This window comes from Micromys minutus (assembly GCF_963924665.1).
Source record: "Micromys minutus genome assembly, chromosome: 4".
NCBI lineage: Eukaryota > Metazoa > Chordata > Mammalia > Rodentia > Muridae > Micromys > Micromys minutus.
Window position 1 is genome coordinate 31,928,895 of NC_137973.1, and position 15,160 is coordinate 31,944,054.

Genomic DNA, 15,160 nt, shown 5'->3' on the forward strand with positions numbered 1-15,160 from the left:
AGCCAGACACACGAGGGTTAACATCCCAGCTGCTGGTCTCTGCCTGGCCAGCAGTGAGCTACTTCCCATCTGAAGTTTCCTTGCTCACCTGCAGATCGATCTAGTGACGTCCACTCCATTAGGCTGTGAAGCAAGAGGCTGCTGAGGAAGAGAAGAACAGTTCTCTCAGGCGTCAGGTTTGCAGTTGAGGAACAATATTTTCAGTACAGAGTGGTTGAGAACCTGAAGTATTGGGGGATAATTCTAGACCTTCCTCTTTCGGGGCTCACAGCACGATCTACCTGAAGCAGATGAATGAACTCGCATAAAGGACACGATTAAGGTGCACCCAGGAGATGGCTCAGTGGATAAGAGCATTTGATTTACAAACATGAGGACTTGAGTTCAAATCCCCAGCACCTGCATAAAAAGCTAGGCATGGCCATTATTGGCTTGTAGACCTAGCATGGTGGGCTGGGGGTGGAAACAAGGATTGCTGAGCCTCGTGCTGGGTTTAGGGGACAGAGGGTGACAGGGTAAGATACCTCATGTTCTCCTCTGGCCTGTGTGTATGTATGTGTATTCTGGACCATATACTGTACATACCAACCACATAGTCACACACACTGCATAGCCACTCACACATAACACACATCACACACATACAACACATACACCACACAATTCAACACACATATATCACACATATGCAAAACACATCTGTACATACACTCTCACATCCCAAACATTCACGTACATATACCAAACACATATTCTTGCACGTATACCACACACATACACACCCACTCATACACATATACCAAATATGAATGTGAATACATACGCATGCCCTCTTACAGCACACCCACTCATGTGCAGCACACACTCACACACTGATACAACTAGAATACTGATTCTAAGAGCCACAGTCTTCAGAGGCTGATACAAACAAATTTACATGGAAGAGACCAGACTGCACTCAGCAGGGACACAGATTGGCTCAGGTAAAGTGTTTGCTTGCAAGTGTAAGGACCTGAGTTCTAGCCACAGATCCTCTGCTTTACAGGAAACTGCGGCATGTGCTTGTACTCCACGTGCTGGGGCAGCGAAAACAAGCAGGTCTCTGGGGCTCATCTGCTTGGTCATCTCCAGGCCAGTGAGTGACCATGTCTCAGAAAACAGGGTAAACTGCTCGTCAAGAATGACATCTGAGGTTGTCCTCTCTCTCTGTGCGTGCACTTATGCGCCTGCACACACATCCTACAGAGGAGAAAAAAAGAAGAAAAGTAGAAAAGTGGGGACCTCAAAGATAACTTTATGAAATAGTTCTAACACCTCCCCCATTTTGTAGTCACGGAAACTGAGGTACGGGAAGGTCTCCCTAACTGTGAAGTGGTTTCTCGCTGGCCTCTAAATGAGATCACATGTCTTTGAAAATGGTGAAATAATTCATGCTCCAAACAAAGGTTAAAGGTCATCTTAGCCCTTCGCTAGCAGATAGGCTACTATTTCTGAAAGAAACAAAGGCTAGGGAAAACAAACATGAGACCATCATCTTCATTGTCCTCAGATCCCATTTGTCACGGCGAGCAAGCTTTTTGAGGAAATCTGCAGATATATCCTTATCACGTGTGTACTGGGACTTAGCATTCACTGGCACCCATCCACAAGTGAGGGAAGCTTTCAGCCCAGCAAGGCCTGAGTAGGTCCCATGAAGAAGATCTAGAATACACCTCATAATGGTATAATCCTGGCTATGCACAGAATGGTTAGATGGTACTCAGGCCACAAACGTGTAGGTGACTTTTGTAACATGTCAATCTTGTGGTTGGCTAAGTTTCTCCTCCATCAGCAGGAGCACAAGCTGATCTATATAACACATACTCTGAGTTCGGGTGCTTCAGGTCCTTTCCCTCAGTTTCTCCCTTGAATGTCAGAGTCTCACCTTTTCTGGAGGGATGGCTCGCAGTTAGGAGTGATTGCTGCTTTTTGCTTCCCAGCACCCACACCCGTGGCTACAACCATCGGTAACTCCAGCTCCAGGGAATATGACGTCCTCTTCTGATCTTCTCAGGCATCCACACACACACACACACACACACACACACACAAATACACACAGAAATAAATTATTTTAAATGTTTTTTAAAATAATAATTTCTAGCGCTGGTGCTCCATTCCACTGGCCAGCCAGTATTTAGTGATTAAATGTTAGCCTCACTTCCATGAGTCAATAGTGTGATGTGTCTCAGGGGGTTTTGGGGTTGTTTTGGTTTTGGTTTTAAGCAGCAAATGTGCCAGCAGAGAGATAAACGAGGCGAGAGGCACTTTGTAGAATCTTTGAACAATTATTTCACATGTCAGATGTTAGATGCATATAACAGTAGTGAGCCTGGGGAAAGCTTCCAGAATGAGTGCCCCTTGCAGGAGGCTCTGGAAGCCCTGTGGTCAGCTTGATAGTGAGCAGAACTTAAAGTCGATAAATAAGCAGAAGGGGTAGGGTTGGGGGCTTTCTTGTGGGTCACTTCATAGTCATCAGACATTGGTAGCAAATTTGTATCACTATTAGAACTGGGAAGGAGAAAAAGTTACATTTAACAGTTTATGGCTGCCTGTTCATTGGAACTGGGGTCTCATGTAGCCCAGGCTAGCTTCCAACTCTGTGAAGCTGAAGATGATCTTCCTGCTTCCACAGCCTGAGCACTGAGCTCACAGTGGCTTTGACCAGGCCTTGTACCAGGCTCTAGAAAAACATCTTAATAAAGCAGACATGGCCCATGACTTTTCCAGCTTGTAATAAGGGAAGGGCCTGAAATACAAGTGGACAGAAAGATTCCAGAATTTCAGATCCTGTTAAATACCAGGAAAGAAACAAACTGGTGGTAGACTAAGGCTGTGGGGTCGGTGGACAGGAGTGTGAAGTCCTTTTGGAGGAAGCAGTGGGAAAACTCACATTTGGCAACTGAAAAACCAGCTGCTGATGAGCCAGGTAGGGAATCCAAATTCCTTCTAGAAAATTCCAAAACACAGATGTGCTTTATTTCAGCTAAGCCTAATGTTTTTGAAAGATACACAAGCCAAGTGGCACCTACACCAGCGCTGTCTAGCCTCTAATGCTGCAAAATACACATCCCTTTTCCTGGAAAAACCTCAGGGGACAGAAAGCTTTTCACTGAAGCAAATGAAGGAACATTTAGAAAAGATCTGAATAAAAAAGCAACTAAGTACCAACATCAAGTCAGACAAAAATATCCCACTTAAGGCTGCTATGATTATTTCCACCAGGTTTTACTCTTCCTACATTCTCGGGTCTTCCAAGCTAGGCTTGCTCTCTGGAGTGAGCATAGGAGGGGAGAAAGGGTTGCTCCAGGGCAAAAGTAGCCACAGGCCCAGTGTGATACCAGAACCAGTTTGCAGAAAGGAGATGGGAAGGAACTTAGTGTATGTTCCAGAAAAGCCTTGGCATCAGAGAAGTTGAAGCATGAGATCTCAAGCACACAATAGGTAGCAGGGGTGTGGGTACATCAGGGAAGCCAGGCTACAGAAGCTGTGCATGACACCAGGCAGACAGAGATGTCTGGAACACCAGCTGCTGGGAACCACAGCTGATCTGGGTTTGGAGGTTGCTCTCTAGACTTAGTGGAGGAAGACCGATGTGGGCAAAGCCAAGCAGTCTCCTGAGGACTCCTGAGTCATTGACCAGGCCTGAATTCAGAGCTTCGGTGCAGTACAAGATAGGGCTGTGTCTTAGTTAGGATTTTATTGCTGTGAACAGACACCATGACTAATGTAAGTTTTATAAAGGACAACATTTAATTGGGGCTGGCTCACAGGATGAGTGGTTCAGTCCATTATCATCAAGACAAGAGCATGGCAGCATCCAGGCAGGCATGGTGTAAGAGGAGCTGAGAGTTCTACATCTTCATCCAAAGGAAGCCAGGAACAGATTAAGCATTCTCAGGCAGTTGGGAGTGTCTTCAAGCCCACCCCCAGAGTGATACACTTCCTCCAACAAGACCACACCTTCTAATAGTGTTACTCCCTGGGCCAAGCATACGCAAACCATTCCAGGCTATTAGCAGAACTACAGCAAGACACACATGAATTGCTTGCAATATGCTGCTGAAGCCTCAAACTAAACAGGGGACCAATAAGGAGAGCTCCAGGAACCTCAGCATGCATGGTAGCAGACGGGGAGGGCATTGTGTCGTGAAGCCCAATGTTACTCTGAGATCACTCCTTCACCTACACCCTGGGGAGTGCATAGCTTGGCAACAAGGCTCCAGTCACTCTGCTCACACCCTTACCTGGCTGAATTTTCCATTACCCTGATTCAAGGCACTTGTGGGCATGACACTTAGTAACAAGAGTTTTCCCGAGAGAAGACTCATGTGTGAAGACTTTCGGGAATGTTCATTTTATCGAGCTCTGTAGCTTAGCCAAGGCCTTCAAGGTACTACCAAGCAACAAAGGGCCCAGGACTGGGTAGGAAGATATGCTACACTTTCCTGAGACTGTCATTTACACAGGGCAGAACATAGCCTGGAGAGCCGTGGTTTATAAGTATTTGATTTGAAGGTATGCACTTGAAAACCAGCTTAAAAACCTGTATAGGCTACAGTTGGGTGAAGGTCAACTTGAATTTGGTAACAGTAATGAAACCAACTTGTAGTTAAGCCCTTGTGGTTTGCTAGGCCCTGGGCTGAGGTTTTATGTGTTACCATTTTAACCTCACACAAAAGCTCACTGAACCTTCACAGATGAAGAAAACTGAGACTCAAGGGAGATCCAAACCTCCGCAGCCAACCCCACAGCAGAGCCCACAAGTCTGTCTGTGTTCTCTTTCTCTTAAGCGCTTGTCATGTATTCTTAGGGGAAAGGAAAGACAGATCATGATGTGTACAGCATTCGCCAATATGTAAAAGTAGGCTTATAACAACAAAGGCTCTGGGGCAGCGTGAATGAGGGCAGCTGTGACGGGGCCTGTGCGGTGTGTGTGTGCTTTCATTCCCTTCCCTTTGTGGCCTATTTTAGTGTTAGCATGTTATTTTTAACATGAAATTTTCATATATTTATATTCAACCTTTGGACTAAATTTGGTGCTGCCTTGGGTGGCTGCCAGGAGCTGCCTCTCCCTCTCCCCATGTCCACCGAACTTATACTTGAGAACATTGTTCTTTGCTCAAGCTTTGACGGCGCCCTTAAATGGAATAAGGTCAGCAAAAGGCGCCATCCTGGATCCAGGCTGAGCCTGTGGCAGCAGACGGTCTGCCAGCTGTGAACTCTGGGAATGGCTGTGCTCTGGAGCATAGGAGGCTGACTTCCACCCCTTGGTCTTGCACACCTTCCGTGTGGTGAGTGTCAACAGCACCCTAGTCTACAATGGGTTAGAGTTTGGGGGCAGCTGTCACCTAGGAGGATGGCAGACTGACCCAAGCCACTTTTCAGGATTGATTGCATTACAAGGAAAGGGCTCCATGGGGCAGAAGAGGAAACGGCACCTGCTGGTTCTCAGAGCAAGGGGGGACCTGGGAAGGACACATGTTCAGGAAGAGCTCTAAGGGGGGGGGTAGGTTGTTCTTGGGTGGCTTTGAAAAAGGAATATGATTTTGTTATGTCAAGGGAGACTTTTGAGTTGGAGAAAATAGCACAGGTTTACCTTCTCACACCACACAAATACACACCGCACCATGCAATAACCACACCACACCACCACACACCACACACTACACACCACACCACCACACACCACACACTACACCCTACACCATACCACACACCACACCACACACTATACCACATCACACTATACACCACACATACCACACCACACACTACATGCCATACATACCACATGCTATACCACACCCTAGCAGAACAAATGACAGCGTGGTGTGATTTGTTTCGGAATCTGAGAGAAATTCTGAGAGGAGCTGAAGGAGATTCTGAGCCCAGAAGGATGATGGACTTTTGGAAGACTAGAAGCTGACTTTCTCTAGGGGCTGTAGGGAGCTATGCTTCAGGGTGACTAAAGGTGACAGACAGCCTTTCAGACCCAGAGGATGGGAGAGTGGTCATTCAGGAGCTAGGGACCTCCAATCATGATACCTAGGAGCTGGTTGGGTACGGGTTAGGGATGGTAGCAGAAGAAAGCCAGAGACAAGAAGGAGTCTTTCTGGTCTGTGATCATTTACTCAGTAGAAGTGAATCCATTCGCTTATTCCACAAAAACTAGATGCAAGCTTGCTCTGAGCCTCAGAGCACCGGGACATGGAAATTCCGAGTTGCTCACTAGACATCAAGAGGGTAATAAGTATGTCAGCTGCCTTTCAGTCTCACTTCCTGTCCTTCCATCTTACCTGCCTCCTCCTCAAGGTACCTGACCCAAACTCACACAGGAGCTATGGGACAAACCCTATCCTCACCTGGCACTTTCCTGTGACATGGTATTAGGGCCCAGATCAGGGTTCATACTAACATAAGAAGAGCTTCCTAAATGTGCAAGATGGGTCAAACCTCTGACTGCTGGGGTGCAGAAGCCTTATACTACCTCTGGTCCACTACTCTGGCAATACTTACTCTGGCCCATAGGGTGTTTTGAGGGGTGCAGGGTCTTTGGACTGGTCAGATAACCCCACTTGGAAATACTTGGCTTAATGGCATCTTCTTATTGCTTTAGCCTCTCTCCTGCCTCTCTCCCCCTGAGCCCACTCTTGTCTCTAGAGCTGCATACGTTACGCTAATGATAAATCAACACACCATCCTCTGCCTTGGTCTCTGTTCCGAATGCTAGAGCTGTTTGGAATCTAGCTCTTCTCAACCTAACATCATCAAGTGTTCAGACCAAGGCCAGAAAATTGTCACCTCACTTCAATAACAGGTATATATGTGCAGATAAAAATAATGTTGTTGTTTGAATTATCTGTCCTGCCTCTGGGTCTGAAGGGTCTCTCATGATGCCGTGTGCCTGTTTGTGTGATTGCAACTTTATAGGAGCCCATGTCGCACAGCCCTTAGGACAAGAGGGAGCTGGTAAGAAGTGCCTGAAAAACCTCTACCAACTTGAAGCTGTCCTTGGCTCCTTCGGTCTTACGTTTTTTCTGCTGCTTCACTTTGTACAGAAATCAGCTCTTTTTAAAGACTTGTTTTCATCCCGCAACTATTAGTTACCTGTATCAGATATGTCCGTGTATACATGTGAGTGCAGGTGTCTGTGGGACCCAGAGGCATTGGGTCCTTTGAGAGCTGGAGTTACGGGTGGCTGTGAGCCACTGGTGGGGTGCTTGGGACTGACCGGGGGTCCTCTGTAAGAGTCCCAACAGATTAAAAATGACACATCCTTCCTGCCTCTGGCTGCTTGTGTCTACTGACTTGGCCCAGATGGAAACGTCCATGAAACACAGAACATGCTCACGATGCTTTGGTTATGCAATGGTTCATCCGAAGAGCTTCTGTTCCCAGCAGTGGATCTGGAGTTTTTCTTGGGGGGACTCTCTAACTCTGTGGATATTATCATGACTTTGGGGAAATATCTTGTGCTATCACACCACGTCTCATACTGACAGCCCTTGGTGGCTGCTTTTTTCCTTCTAATTTTTATTTGGAAGGGAGGAAAGGTATGAAAGAAGCAACTCGCTCCTTCCTGCTTTATCCCAAAATATTTCAAGTTTAGTTAAGTTAAAAATCACACATTCACACCCACTTATTGGGACTCTATCCTAATATTTATATCAGCCTTTAGATATTTAAGACGTGTACTTACTTTTCTGTGTTCATGCATGTATGTGTGTGTGTGTGCGTGTATGTGTGTGTTGTGTCTGTATGTTCTCTGTATTTGAGTGTGCTGATAAGATAGTGAAGAAAAGTTTTTGTGCCACAGTATGTGTGTATGTGTGGGTGTGCTTGAATGTGTCTGTGTATGTATACATCTGTGTGTGTGCTCACAGGTTGGTGAAGAAAATTCCCCGTGCCAGTGTGTATGTGTGTGTCTACATATGTCTGTGTATCTGTGTATGACTCTGTGTTTGTGTGAGTTCACAGGCTGGTGAAGGAAATTCGCTGTGTCACAGTGTGTGTGTGTGTGTGTGTGTGTGTGTGTGTGTGTGTGTATGTGTGTGTGTGTGTGTGTAGAGTTGGCTCTCCACAGTTCTTTTCTTCCACGTGGAACTCAGGTACCAGCTTTGTGGTAAGGACTTTTACAGGCTGAGCCATGCATCTGCTTTTTCCCTGGGGGAGGGAGGTATCTGGCTGTGGAACGTGGCCAAGGTCATGGTGGCTTTTCTCTCCCTTCTGGCTCTGGCAGGAGGGCTAAGAGTGTGGAGGTGTTGAGCTCAGGATGGCCAGAGCACTTCAGCTGGCGAGAGAGAGTGAAAGGTGCCCTCTGACAGCTGGTCTGGGACCTGTCAGGGTGTAGACAGAACGGCTCTGTGTGGCAGCTTTCAAATGGAAACACCTCTGGCTTTTCAAACACGGCCTTCTCTGTTTCCTCTCCCTGGCACCTACTTAGACCCTGCCAATCTCAGTCTCTCTTGCTTCCAACACTCTCTATCCATGCATTGACTTTCCTTCCCCACCCAGCCCGGCAGTTGAGTTAAATGCCCATGACTCAGCAAGTGAACCCTAGAAAGTCAGCACCCCTGACATTTCTTACTGTCACCCTCTCTCCCTCACCCAGGGGACACAGGCTTCTGGAACTGGGAAGAACTACTAGCAATAGAACTCTTATTTTTCAGAAAATAACAAAGCTTCTAGAGCTCTGGTGCTGAACAGTCACCTGGTTCTAGTTCCCACTTACTTCTGGGAGCTCTGCCTCATAGCTGTCCAGCTTCTGGGCATTTCTACCAGTGCAACAGGGTGCTTAGACTTAGTTGTTCTGGCTTCACAGAAGCGGGGTGCTTAGGTTTAGTTGTCGTGGATTCGCAGACCTGGTGGCAGAGTCCAGCTTTGGTCTTTGTGTGACTTCTTGGAGTTCCTGTCTCCTTGTCTGTAAGACAGAGGTGCGGTATCTAACTCCTCTAGAGAAGGCATCTACGTCACTGGCTCCATCACTCCACGGTGGCCTAACGGAGTCCAGTGGCTCAGGTTGTCTTCCTGGTTGTCTGCAGATAGCTTTTGTAAGACACCTCCTACTTTGGTTTTTTTAATCTTAATTTTTAGTTAACACTTTTTCCGCCAGTCGAGACCTTTGCTCTTGGAGTGTCACCCAGTATGAGTTGCCCTCGGCGTCCTAGTGCGTTAGAATTGGTAGAACAACTGCAGTCAGAAACCCCACTACTGCCCAGCCCAGGAGCCCTGACACATGCTACAGGAACGAAATGACAGCAGTGTAAACTGCTGTGACCGTTACTCCCCTTTCCAAAGTTGAGATGACAAAGTGTGTTTTCTAAAGCCTTAGAGCTAGTGGAGTGTTGGGGCAGAGACAGTTAGACTCTCATGTCTCTTTCTAGTCTGATGTCTGACCTATGATGGGTCCAGCTTTAATAAGGTCCCTCATGCTTCATCTATATTATCAGGTGGGGGGGGTTGATGATGAATATAAGCAGTGGCCTGCTATAAGTTGTCTACAGCTCCCCACAGACATCTTAATATGCTAAAAAAACAGGCACAGAAGGGTTCTGACTGGCACACATACTGGGGACACAAGCTTGATCCTTTGGTTTTGTATAAGGTTCTGCATCAAAGCCACAAACATAACCTGCCTCCTAAGAGCCTGTCCTGTAAAGATGGATGAGAGCCTAAAGCATGGATTGCCCACGTGGGAGCCTCCAGAGGAACTGCTCCTGGAGTGGAATACAGAAATAGGGTACCTAATAGTCATCAATGAAGAAAACACACTGAGGCAATACTCAGACACAAATATTTGAGATGAGTTCATATAGGATGATGTCATTATACAACAGGGTCGGCCCAGCCTATCATTGGATAAGAAGGAAAGGTAGGTGGGGGAAAGTATTGGAAGAGGAGACAGAAGAAAGTGTGTGGGGGGGATTCTGGAGGAGGCAATATGGAAGCAGACATGGATGCATCTCTATATAGATGAGGTTGTTATGATTATTTCTAAGGGTTTCTATGGGTCAATTTATCTTACCTAGGAGGGTGGTTTGTAAAGTTGTCAACCGGTTGTAAGCTTATTGTGTAAAGGGATTGTGGTTTGAGAATTTAATTTATAAACCTGTTTGATAAGTTAATGATTGTGGAGTCATGTTTTTAGCAGACCCCAAGGAACGAGAAGTGTGGGTACCAGGCTTGGGAACTAACCACTCAGGGGATTGCATTCCAGCTCTGCACTGGAACAGCTATTGGTATGGTTCCTGGGAAGTGAGACCGCAGGGACCAGTAACAATAAAACCATTTTTATATTCACTACAACAAGTTCAGAGCTCTGTGTCTATTTTCTTAGAGCCTAAAGTTTGAGAAAATATCAAATGGCACATGTGTTTGAGTGTTACACTGAAATTTTGTGTTTCAATGTAACACCCAAACACTTGTGCAATGAAGTCATAATAGTCCAGGGATACAAGTGGGGCAGTGTCTAACTCTGCACACAAATCAGGTCCAGCTGGATCAAAGACCTTACTTTTAAAACTGAAAAGTTTCAAACTTCCAGAGACAAACGCAGGTAAAAATACTACAAGAAAGCAGCATAGCCAAGGACTCTCTGAAAAGTGCTTCAGGGGCACAAGAAATAGTACCAAGGGCTGGCAAATGAGATTGCATGGAATTTAAAAATTCCTGCATATGAGAGAAAACATCCTCAGAATGACAGCTTATAGCGGGAGACAACATCTTTGCCAGCCACAAAACCAAGGGATTGCTATGCAGACTATATTAAGAGATCAAAAAATAACATACCCATTAAATCCAATCAATAAATGGCTAATCTTGGTTTTCAATTTGGCTGCATTTGGAATATACTAAAAGTCAACTTCCAAGCAAGCAGTCTTGTGAGGGATTTTCTTAATAAAATTATTAGAAGCATAAAAACCCACCCCAGATCTGGTTCATATCTTCTGGCAGCCCACACAGAAGAACATAGAAGAAGGATGTATTTTTTTTACCTGATGCCCTCATGCTCACTGGTGAATTTGTCCTACCCTGTTGCCTCAGCCAACATTAAATCATCTTCTTCAAGACTCCAATGTAGACTGATGTAGGCTTAGATCTTTAAAGACCTATTTTTCATAAGGGTTCTCAAAAAGGGTTCCCCTTTCAGCCCACCCTCCAAAGGTAGGGGAGACAAGATAGAGGTGGACCTGCTTAGAAGTAGTTTGGGGGGCAATCTAATCTCCATTTGTCAGGATGCCAGCAGTTAGTCCAGTTCAGTAGAGTCGAGATACCAAACATGAATCAGCAGCAATGGCAAGATCCAGCAGAAACCTCCAGGACACCGCCGAGTCAGCTGGAGCAAACAGGACCAGCCTGGGATGCCAGGAGAAGTCCTTTGACATACTTCTCTCAATGAAGTGAAGATCAGCAAAGAATTGCAAGGCTAGCTATACAACTGTGTCGTCACTGTCCCTTGAGTCCTAATTACACTCTTTCCAGACATCACATGTCCTCCCACGGGTCTTGTCTCAGCAAGACACCACGAGAGTCTGCATCACATGACACACCCAGAAACTTCCACTTTGGACTGAAGACCAGCAGTTCTCCAGGAATTGTCCAGAATCCAAAACCAGACTGGGATTGTAGACACCCAGCCCATGGACTGAACAACTACTAGAATTTTGGCTTACCTACCATAAGACAGTCATTGTTGGAGTACTTGGACCACATCCTGCCAACCAGAAAATAAGACATGCACACACACACACACACACACACACACACACTCATATACACTCACACACTCACATTCACTTGCACATATGCACATGCATGTGCACACAATCAGTTTTGTTCCATTAGAGAACTCTGACTAATATAGCTATCATCAAGAAAAAAAAAATGATACAGAGGTCAGTGAAGATGTGGAGAAAGCAGAGCCCTCATGCACTGCTGCTGGGAATGTAAACTTCTGAACTCACCATGGAAATCAGAGCAATGGTTCCTCAAAGGGCTAAAAGTCGGTTATCGTATGATCCAGCTATCTAACAACAGAGAATACACCTAAAGGAATCTACGTCAGCTCACTAAAAATGGTGCTGGAACATCCATGTTTATTATGAAATACTCACATCAGCCAAGCTGTGAAATCAGCCTCGGTATCCATTATCATGTGAACTGATAAAGAAAATGTGACATAAAATGCAATGAAACTTAAATCAACCTTTAAGAAGAGTATAATTCTGCCATTTTCAGGAAAATTTCAGGAGCTGGAGATCATTGTATTAAATGAAGCAAGCCAGTCTCAGAAAGAACTATTGCATGATTTCTCTTTATATATAAGACATAAGAGTAGACAGGTGACTACTTGGAAAGGGAGCAGGGAGCCAGTGAGGGAGGGGACAGGAGAGGAGAGTGTAATAGGGATGATGTCAGGGAGGAATTTATTAAGCTGCTTGTATAGGTTATTCTGAAGGGGGTCCATAGGAGTTTAACCATTCATTGACCTTTTAAAATTGTATATGTTTCAGCATTTGTCTGCATGTATGTCTCTGCATAATGTTTGTGCTTGATGCCCACACTGATCCACGCCTTTACCCCAAATTCAGTGAATCTTAAGGGGTCAAACTTGGTTATGTCTCTGGTCCTGGTGCCCTTCATGGTAACTGTGCCCATGGTAACATCTGCCTCTGGTTGCTAAGCACTGCTGTAGTGTCCAGACCCAGTCCCATCCTATAAAACCAGGTAGACCATTTTAATTGCAGCAGCTCCTACCCCCATCTCAACTTAAAAACCCTGACCACAGACAGATCCAGTGCAGTCTGCAGACAGCAGCAGTCAGTGAACTGCTGTCACAGAACTGCTTAAGATGGCAGCCCTGAGGGACTATGGGAAAGGGAAATCCTTCCATTGTCAGAGCGTGGAGTGGACTTGTGAAATACATCTTATCTAGAAAGAGAATGCCCTGCAAAGTGGATCTAAGCCGACCCAATGACAATGGCTAGTGGTTTGGACAGGGGGGAACTTGAAAGAATTAATTGAAGGGTTTGTGGGGAAATGGTCTACAAATACTTGTAATGGGTCCAGGAGATACAAATCTGTTTGTTCCATGAGAATGCAACCTCAAGTATCCACAGTGTGGGAGTTTCTCTAACAGGGAACAAAGTGTCTTGCTCGGAGGTTTTCTTCCTGATTACCCTGATATTTTCACAGTGAGATTGTGCACATCTGAGATTAAGATGGGCAGGTTCAAGTGACATGGACATCCCTATGTTCAAGCTGACCTGGCCACATCTCTCTGAGAACACAGCATCCTTGGAACAGTGACCAACCTTGAGTCTGTAATATGGCACCATAGTCTAAAGGTACCACTCTCTTAACACGTGCCCAGGAGGCTGATTGTGTTGGATTTTTTATCATGGAGGACACGATTTGATTATTGGAGTAGATGTCCATTTGGATACAGATTTTCCCCTTCTCTGTCCACCATCCTTCTGTGAAGAAGATGACATGCAGATTTGAATGCCTGATTCATGGTCAGTAGCCCACAAGTTTTTCTTAGACTTCCTTCCTTTTTCTTCCTCATCCATATGTTTATCCAAATGTGCTGGAAGCTGCTCAAAGACTACCAGGATACCCACAGGCTCAAATGAGAAAAGCAATAACTTAGTTGGTCTTTTTCATAGCCTGTGTCCTTGTGTGCAACTGAAATCTAGTTTCTTGGATTTATTTTGGGTTTCAGGTATGTGTGTGTGAGTGTGTGTGTGTGTGTGTGTGTGTGTGTATGTGTGTGTGTGTAAGCATGTACACATGCATTGAAGGTGTCAAAGTCATTGGAGCTGGAGTTGTGAGCCACCCAAGGTATATTCTGGGAATAGAACCCAGGCCCTCTAGGAGAGCAGCAATGGCGCTTAACTGCCCAGCCATCTCTCTAGCCCACAACTAAAATTTTAACAGGCCGTGATAAAGATAATTTCCATCTGAACTGTCCTCATTCTTCCAACTCCACCATACCCTGCATTTGTTCATTGCCCCCTCACCTTTCATTTATTGACAGCACCCTCACCATCTCAGCAATACTTCAGGGAATGGCTTTGACTTCCATATGCTGCATGTCTCCTGTATACAAACCCTACTGTGTCCAAGCCTTTGGCATTCATACTGTTTTCCACACCAAGATCAGTGTTTATCACATGATAATTCAAGGCAATAAAAAAAGTACCCGCCGAATGAATGACAGACACAAAGAAACACTTGGTTTGTGGATGTGTGAAAACAGCTCCTGCATTGCCCCTGACAGACACTCTGACACAGACGGTCGCCATTGCTCTTCCAGGGTGGCACATCGGAAGCTGAGTGGTCATGATGCGAGTCTCGGGTCGGAGAAGAGGAGGCCGCATAGTGTGGCTTGCGTGATGAGGAGGGACTGACTGAATGAATACATTTTGGGTGAGGCAGCCCCAGAAATCAGTGAGATCAGTGGGAAGAAGCAACTCTTCAGGCTGGTGCCACCCACTCTGCACGCACGGGCACGCCCTCTGCACGCATGGGCACGCCTTCTGCACGCACGGGCACGCTTTCTTTCAACCTGGCATGATAGAGACTGTCTCGGAGATGAGAAGATGGGAGCGTAGCAGTTCTGTGCGTTTTCCTCCCAGGAGGCGAACTCCTACTCCGGCTTTGACCTGCAGCTTCTTTCCATCTGTGCCAAGGGTGGAGCTAAAAATAAACACCGAAGCATCATTGTTTGTCAGAGCAGGTGTCTTAGAAGTACGGTTCGGCTTCTGGGAGCAGTGAATCCTCCATTAGAAATGAATTAGAAAATTAATCTCCTGTTCAAGAGGAGATTGGGTACAAGTGGTAGCCAGAAAGGTTGCCTTCCTGTTGTGGGTCATTGAAGCCATTTCAGCCAAACCATCTTCACCCTCGCACGCGGCACATCCCCATCGTGGTTTTTTTAGTTTTTTTTTTTTTTTTTTGTTTGTTTTTGTTTTTTTTTTTTTTTTTTAATGCAGATTCCCAGGGCCACCACCTTTTGACTCAAGGATTCCAAAGTTCTCAAATAACACAGAGCAAATGCTGTACCTAGGAACAGGCAGTGGGATTTTGAGGCCCCTGTAGGTGCCTGTCTAGAAAC